Source organism: Xenia sp. Carnegie-2017, unplaced genomic scaffold, assembly GCF_021976095.1.
Source record: "Xenia sp. Carnegie-2017 unplaced genomic scaffold, XeniaSp_v1 HiC_scaffold_25, whole genome shotgun sequence".
Lineage (NCBI taxonomy): Eukaryota > Metazoa > Cnidaria > Anthozoa > Malacalcyonacea > Xeniidae > Xenia > Xenia sp. Carnegie-2017.
Genome location: NW_025813488.1, coordinates 6,943,232 through 6,949,804, shown reverse-complemented (window position 1 = coordinate 6,949,804; position 6,573 = coordinate 6,943,232). Strand labels below are relative to the sequence as shown.

Below are 6,573 nucleotides of genomic sequence, written 5' to 3'. Positions count from 1 at the left end.
AGGAGAAGTACAAGCACCACCACCAACCTCTCTCCCGGAGAAGTACAAGCACCACCATCAACCTCTCTAACGCAGGAGAAGTACAAGCACCACCATCAACTTCTCTAACGCAGGAGACGTACAAGCACCACCACCAACCTCTCTCGCATGAGAAGTACAAACACCACCACCAACCTCTTTAACGCAGGAGAAGTACAAGCACCACCATCAACGTCTCTCCCGCAGGAGAAGTACAAACACCACCATCAACCTCTCTAACGCAGGAGAAGTACAAGCACAACCATCAACCTCTCTAATGCAGGAGAAATACAAGCACCACCACCAACCTCTCTCCCGCAAGAGAAGTACAAACACCACCATCAACCTTTCTCCCGCAAGAGAAATACAAGCACCACTACCAACCCTTCTCCCGCAAGAGAGTACAAGCACCACCACCAACCCTTCTCTTGCAAGAGAAGTACTGTCACCTCTCCATCCTCTCCTGCGAAAGAAGTACCAGCAACAGTAGCAATGACGTGAAGAGTTGAGCTCCAGTTATCTAATTCTGTAATGACTTAATAGAAATTTATGACAATCCTCCATACCCCTGTATCATTAGAAACTGTGCTTTAAACTTTAAGTACGAAGTTTTGAGCTTTTAAACGTCTTCACAGGGTTTAAACAATAAAAGAAATAAAAATGTCTTATTCTTTTACAAGTCACATATTTACACAATTCTCATCAATCCTAATGTATAGTTCTATAGACAAAAGTATTTTGGTAAAAAATATATTATCAATGTACAACAAAACGATATATTATCAATATCCAATAACAAAAACAATTTTACACAATTCTCATCAATCCTAATGTATAGTTCTATAGACAAAAATATTTTCGTAAAAAATATATTATCAATGTACAACAAAACGATATATTATTAATATCCAATAGCAAAAACAATTTTACACAATTCTCATCAATCCTAATGTATAGTTCTATAGACAAAAGTATTTTGGTAAAAAATATATTATCAATGTACAACAAAACGATATATTATCAATATCCAATAACAAAAACAATTTTACACAATTCACATCAATCCTAATGTATAGTTCTATAGACAAAAGTATTTTGGTAAAAAATATATTATCAATATCCAATAACAAAAACAATTTTACAAAACGACACAAACATAAACTCGACATCATAAACAGTTTCAGAAAAGTTGTCAAAGAACACCTGTCATTTCTGCATATCACTTAATAACAAAGAAATTTGCGCGAAATAATAAACGCATTTTGTAATGATAATTAAAAATCTTTCATTTCTGATATAGCTTTTAGTGTAGCTAATATTAAAATCGGAACTGTTGAATAATTAAATTTTACTCATGCATTTACTCCAGTTTTCACCTGTATTTACTTAAAACAAACTAGCTAACAACTTTATCATTATGAGCTATATATTCTAAATCCACTAAACTTTGGTTTCATTTAAAATATAAAATATGAAATAAAAATTTCTGTGCAGTAGTTATAAGGTTTATGGGTCTTCGAATACAATAATTCGCTCTTGCGCAAAAGGAATATTTCTCATTATCCTGAAAATGAAATTTTGGGAGTAAAACATTGCACCGGAGTATAGGGAGACATAGAACGAAAACGGGATTTTCTATTTTCAAAGTTTTACTTTTATTTACAAGAGTCCTACCCGTAGAATAAACTATAATATCAAAGGATAGTACAAAGTTTCAAACAACTTCGGCCTATTTGACTTAATTTAAACCAGCCTTAAACATGTTTAGACATTTTTAGTTTGTTGATAACTTTCAGTGTTTCACAGCATAACTCTTTCATTTATAAGACTTTATACTTTTTAAATTGATAACATTTAATAAACCAAGTCATTCGCGCAGTCCAAATTGAGCCCCACATTCAATCTTTTTATGTTGTGAAATTTTAATTCATTTTGGATGGAAAACTGACTTAAATAAATTTGCTTAACAATCAGTTTATCAATTGCCCATTCAGGATAAAGACTAGTGATCACAATGATAACACAAAGTTGCATTGAAAGATAGAACTTTGCTATTTTAACGCTGTTATCTTGATTAGGACTTGTTATATGATGTATTTTAAGTGCTTTTCGATTGCCATAAGACCATAACAAATAGCAATGTAACATAAGAAACATCAAAACTAGACGACTGACCACATTATGAAATAGAACTGCCAGGCTGAGACATCATTAGTCATTTATCAAGAATTTAATGATACGTCAAAACGCAAGGATGGATGCACTAAGAAGATTAGTACAATCAACACGTGCACAAATTTATCCACTTTAGTGGGAAAAGATCGAGAACTATTTTCACTTAACCAGAAGAAATCATTGATTTTAATTTGAGCAAAAAACATTGACAGACAAGGAAGAAAGGAGAGCTTCAATCTGAAACTTTGATCCCATCGTTAGCTAATGACATTCAAAGTGAAAGATATGAAATTTTTGAAAGACGTAGCTGTTCAAAAAACAATAGCGACAGACTGACAGGCACTTTAGACAAAATGCACATCAGAACACACACACACCCACCGTTATAGATTTATACATAATAAAGTCTCCCTTTAGAGAGCTTTTTGCTCTGTATATCATGTTATACACCATTATTATTTGAGCAAAACCAAAAAACTTTTTCAGAAAATACAAGCAGCATCAGAGCAACGTCCTCAAAACCAGTGGTTTGCCCATGTTTAAGTGGTTTGCCCGTGTTTAAGTGGTTTGCGCGTGTTTTGCCTTCTCACTATTCGTCTATGTCAATGGGGTTCAAGAAAACTTACTCAAGCAATCAAGAAACTTTGTAAGGAACTGAACTCAGTGTATCAATAATAGCTACTATATCACTCTAACGACACGTTTTTGCTTATCACAAATTCTAGCCCAGATTACAATACGCTTATATAGAAAAACAAACAAAGGTGTTTTTGGCACGCGTTTCAATAAACAAAATGCTCCATGATCAAATAAATACACGTCACACAGACTGCCAAAAATTAACGTACTTGACGTCAAATTCATGCTAACTAAACAAAAAGTATATAGATGTTTTAAAGTTGAGTGCATGATCATTTTTTAATTATATACTACAATATAATTTTAGAATTTTGATATACATTTGTACATATAGTATAAGAGAGCCAGTAGTTTATCAGTCTATTTGACTGTTGGCTATTACCCTCTTGAAATAAAGTTTTTATACATACTTAAACATACATACAAGGTTAAATTATAATATCCGTTGAACTCAAAACACCTGGAGCAATATTTTTACCGCCATATTTGAATTTTAAATTCAAGAATAAAATATCTTTTTCTCTTGTGTAAATGTGACTGGATTTCTTGCGGGGAATTTCGTTTTTAACGGAACAAAAAATTTTTGAAAATATTTTTGACATTAAGAAGCGACATAAATAATGTTTTATGAACACGAGGCTCAAGAGTTAAGACTTAAGAGCATCGGCAAAATTCATCACATAATTACAAAAACAAAATACGCTAACAAATCCGTACTTACTCTTTGAAAAAAAAACCCAGCTAATCTTTATAATCTTCTTGTGAATGCTGTCATGGAAAAGATCATTTCACACCGTACTCTCCACAAATTGGTCTTAAAATTCATAAATAACACAAACAATCTCATCTCAACCATTCTCAATTCTCAACTATGAACTTTGATAATACACTGGACACCAGTTCGTGGGCACAGATGCAATCAAAGTATCTAAACACCTGCGTAAAGGCAAGTTAATAACAACTTACCACACAATAATCTGATCAGGCATCATACGATCAGACTTTGTGCCTGCAAAACCAGTGAAAGGTACTTCTCATAAAACCTCCAAATCAAAATACGCTTTGTGTGATAAATTAAATATTACATGATATGTCATCTTGCTATAATCGACATTTGACTGTCTCCATGACAAATATGCACAATGTTTGAATTGTCTCCCCTGCAAAATCTCTAATCATCTTATTTGAGTGAAAGTAGTAAGGGAAAATGGGAATAAAGACTTATCTAATATACACACGAAGAGCAAAATCATTAAACTTATTTTTGAAGAGTCATTCAGAAGAGTCATTCATGAAGACTTATTCAGTAAAAGCTGCCATTGATAAAAATGTCGGCATAAGATGCAAACGAATTGCTAAAAGGACTAGGGTGAAGAATTGTGAAAACCCTCAATATTTAAGTCGGGATGCATGGATTAGAGGGTAGTTAGGGATCGTGTGAGTTGGTCTGTTAAGGACTCAAACTTTAAATTAGTAGTAAGTTATCGTATATGAAGTGGTGTGTATGCAAAATCATTGGAAACCATTCAAGAATAGCCTTAGAATCAAAGGTACGAGAGTCAGAAACACTGATTGTAATTACTTAACATTACTCACAATGTCTAATGATGCTACATTAATTAAAATCATTTTGAAGAATTGAATATTAAAGAAATAGCAATCTTCGTCTTGTGTACAAAGGTGTGGCTGTTTGTACCAGTTTCAGTGTTGATGACATTTTTATACAACTATATCTTATACATTGATTACTGATATTTTTCAACGTCTTTCTTATTAATCTCTCGTGTTTTGCATCATTTACATGATAATTTGGCTTATCAGAAAAAGAGCTTTCGTGGCATAATACATTTCATAAGTGAATAGAAAGTTGTCAAACTCTGTTGGGGTGAAAACATACACTTTAAAAGATTATTGTTACTTTGCATAATTATTCAAAATGTGTTTTTAATATGTCAAAAGAAAAGTGTTTTTGTCATTGTGCGCCAAGACACTTGAAAGAAGAACATCAGGTAAGAGAGTGATTACACAAAACATAAACTAATTTTAGTTAAAAAGATTTGTAAACAGAGACAAAAATTTTACCATTATGTATGTGCATTCAATTCTCTATACATTGCTTATAATTTCACAAATCCTTAATTCTACTCAAGTTACGACAAACATTATCAATACATTCGCAAAGACGGAAATTTCCTCTTGCAATTAATGCCGAATAAAATGTATTCTCAGTTGATTTATTCACACCTGTGATTATAAATATTTTATTCTATTATATAACATGTTATGTCAAAGAAAATCGTTGTTGAGAAAAAATCTCATTTTGTACACTACAAAATGATGTCCTAGTCAATGTTACTATTAGCTACGAACAAAAAAGCAAGCGATGTTTCGATTTTTTCTCAACTCACCTCGATGTGAGTGGCGGTTTGATACCATGCTACACAATGCATATCCAATTATATTTTCAAGATACTAGCTAAGCTGTTTTCCAAAAATTGTTTGTTGATCATGTTGAAGAGTGATCAGATGTGTACTTGGTTTGTTGATCGTTGCAAAATGTATCGGCAAGGACTTGTATTTGGTATCAAATAATTAGAAACGTGAATGTGATAAATGTTTTTTAGTTCTATGGGATATCGAATTTTTGTTCCAACGTTTTATGGTCTAAATTGACATTAGCATTTTACCTCTTAACTGATGAAACTTTTCCTCATGCATCACAAGATTCTGATTTGGATGAAATTTTTGCATCAGTAATTTGAATGCTTTGCTTGCTGGTAAATGCATTTGATTTTACTGGGGTCATAATGTAGTTAAAAATGTTATATAGGTTTCAGCAAGGTTGCGTCAGTTAACACTAAAAAATTAATGTTACAAACGTTTTATTAAGTAATACTGCCTATAGTGACATTCTTTAACTTTCTGCGGAAAAGTTGTGAGGTTGTTCATTTTATCAATCATTTGTCGCACATGATTTACGTCCAGCAGGGTGAATCATGATTCCAAGAAGCTATTACGTCTAAAAGTTTTCACTATTCGATTAAACAATGAACAATGTATGATGTTCTCATTGAATATTTGACACCTACTCGCTAAAGACAAGGATGGAGCAGTCTGCAGTTGTTAAAATTTGTGATTACCATATGCATTTAATCACGAATTTCAACACTCTTTATTATGCATCACGTATATTTAACCACTCGTTTTGTGTTACACAACTTAAGTTACCAGAGAGATTTCCATTATCAAAACAGTGTATGATAATCTTGTTTACTAATGTGTTTTTGTTTCTTGTTTATTCGTGCTTTCCTTCAATTACTAACACGATACTTATCGAATATTGAATTAAAAACAAGTTCCGAATATTTCAAAATATATACACAAAGATTTAGGGAATAGAGTGAAAAAAAATCCACGAGTGAAAGCAAAATTACCTGGGAACTTCTAAAATAACGAGGTTTCTGTATTTAAAAAGTGCTCCTACAAGGATGTTAAATGTATTATAAACAGACAAATGACAAAACGTCTGCCGTTTTCGCAAAACGATTATCATATAAAGCCCGCCGCACACTGGTGAGGCGCGTATTGACAGACATGATCGACAAAGTTCTAGTGTGCGGAATTTTGAACAACATTTGTCATTCGTGACAGATGAGTCAAATATCTGTCACGAATGACAAATGTTGTTCAAAACTTCCGCGAACACTAGGAACTTTTGTCGATCACACTTGTCACGAATAA

The 6,573-nt window shown here is 32.7% G+C and overlaps 1 protein-coding gene across 6 annotated transcripts in view; it reads left to right on the top strand.

Moving 5' to 3' along the window:
* LOC124453070 (cannabinoid receptor 1-like) overlaps positions 1-6,573 on the top strand; it is a 51,738-nt gene that overhangs the window by 19,569 nt on the left and 25,596 nt on the right. For 5 of the 6 annotated variants that reach the window (XR_006950960.1, XR_006950959.1, XR_006950957.1 and 2 more), the window contains exon 1: positions 4,816-4,841. The exons of the other annotated variant lie outside the window; for it this stretch is intronic. The gene's annotated coding sequence lies outside the window, so the exon portion shown is untranslated. Of the gene's footprint in view, positions 1-4,815; positions 4,842-6,573 lie in introns of those variants that run through there. 6 annotated transcript variants of the gene reach the window in all.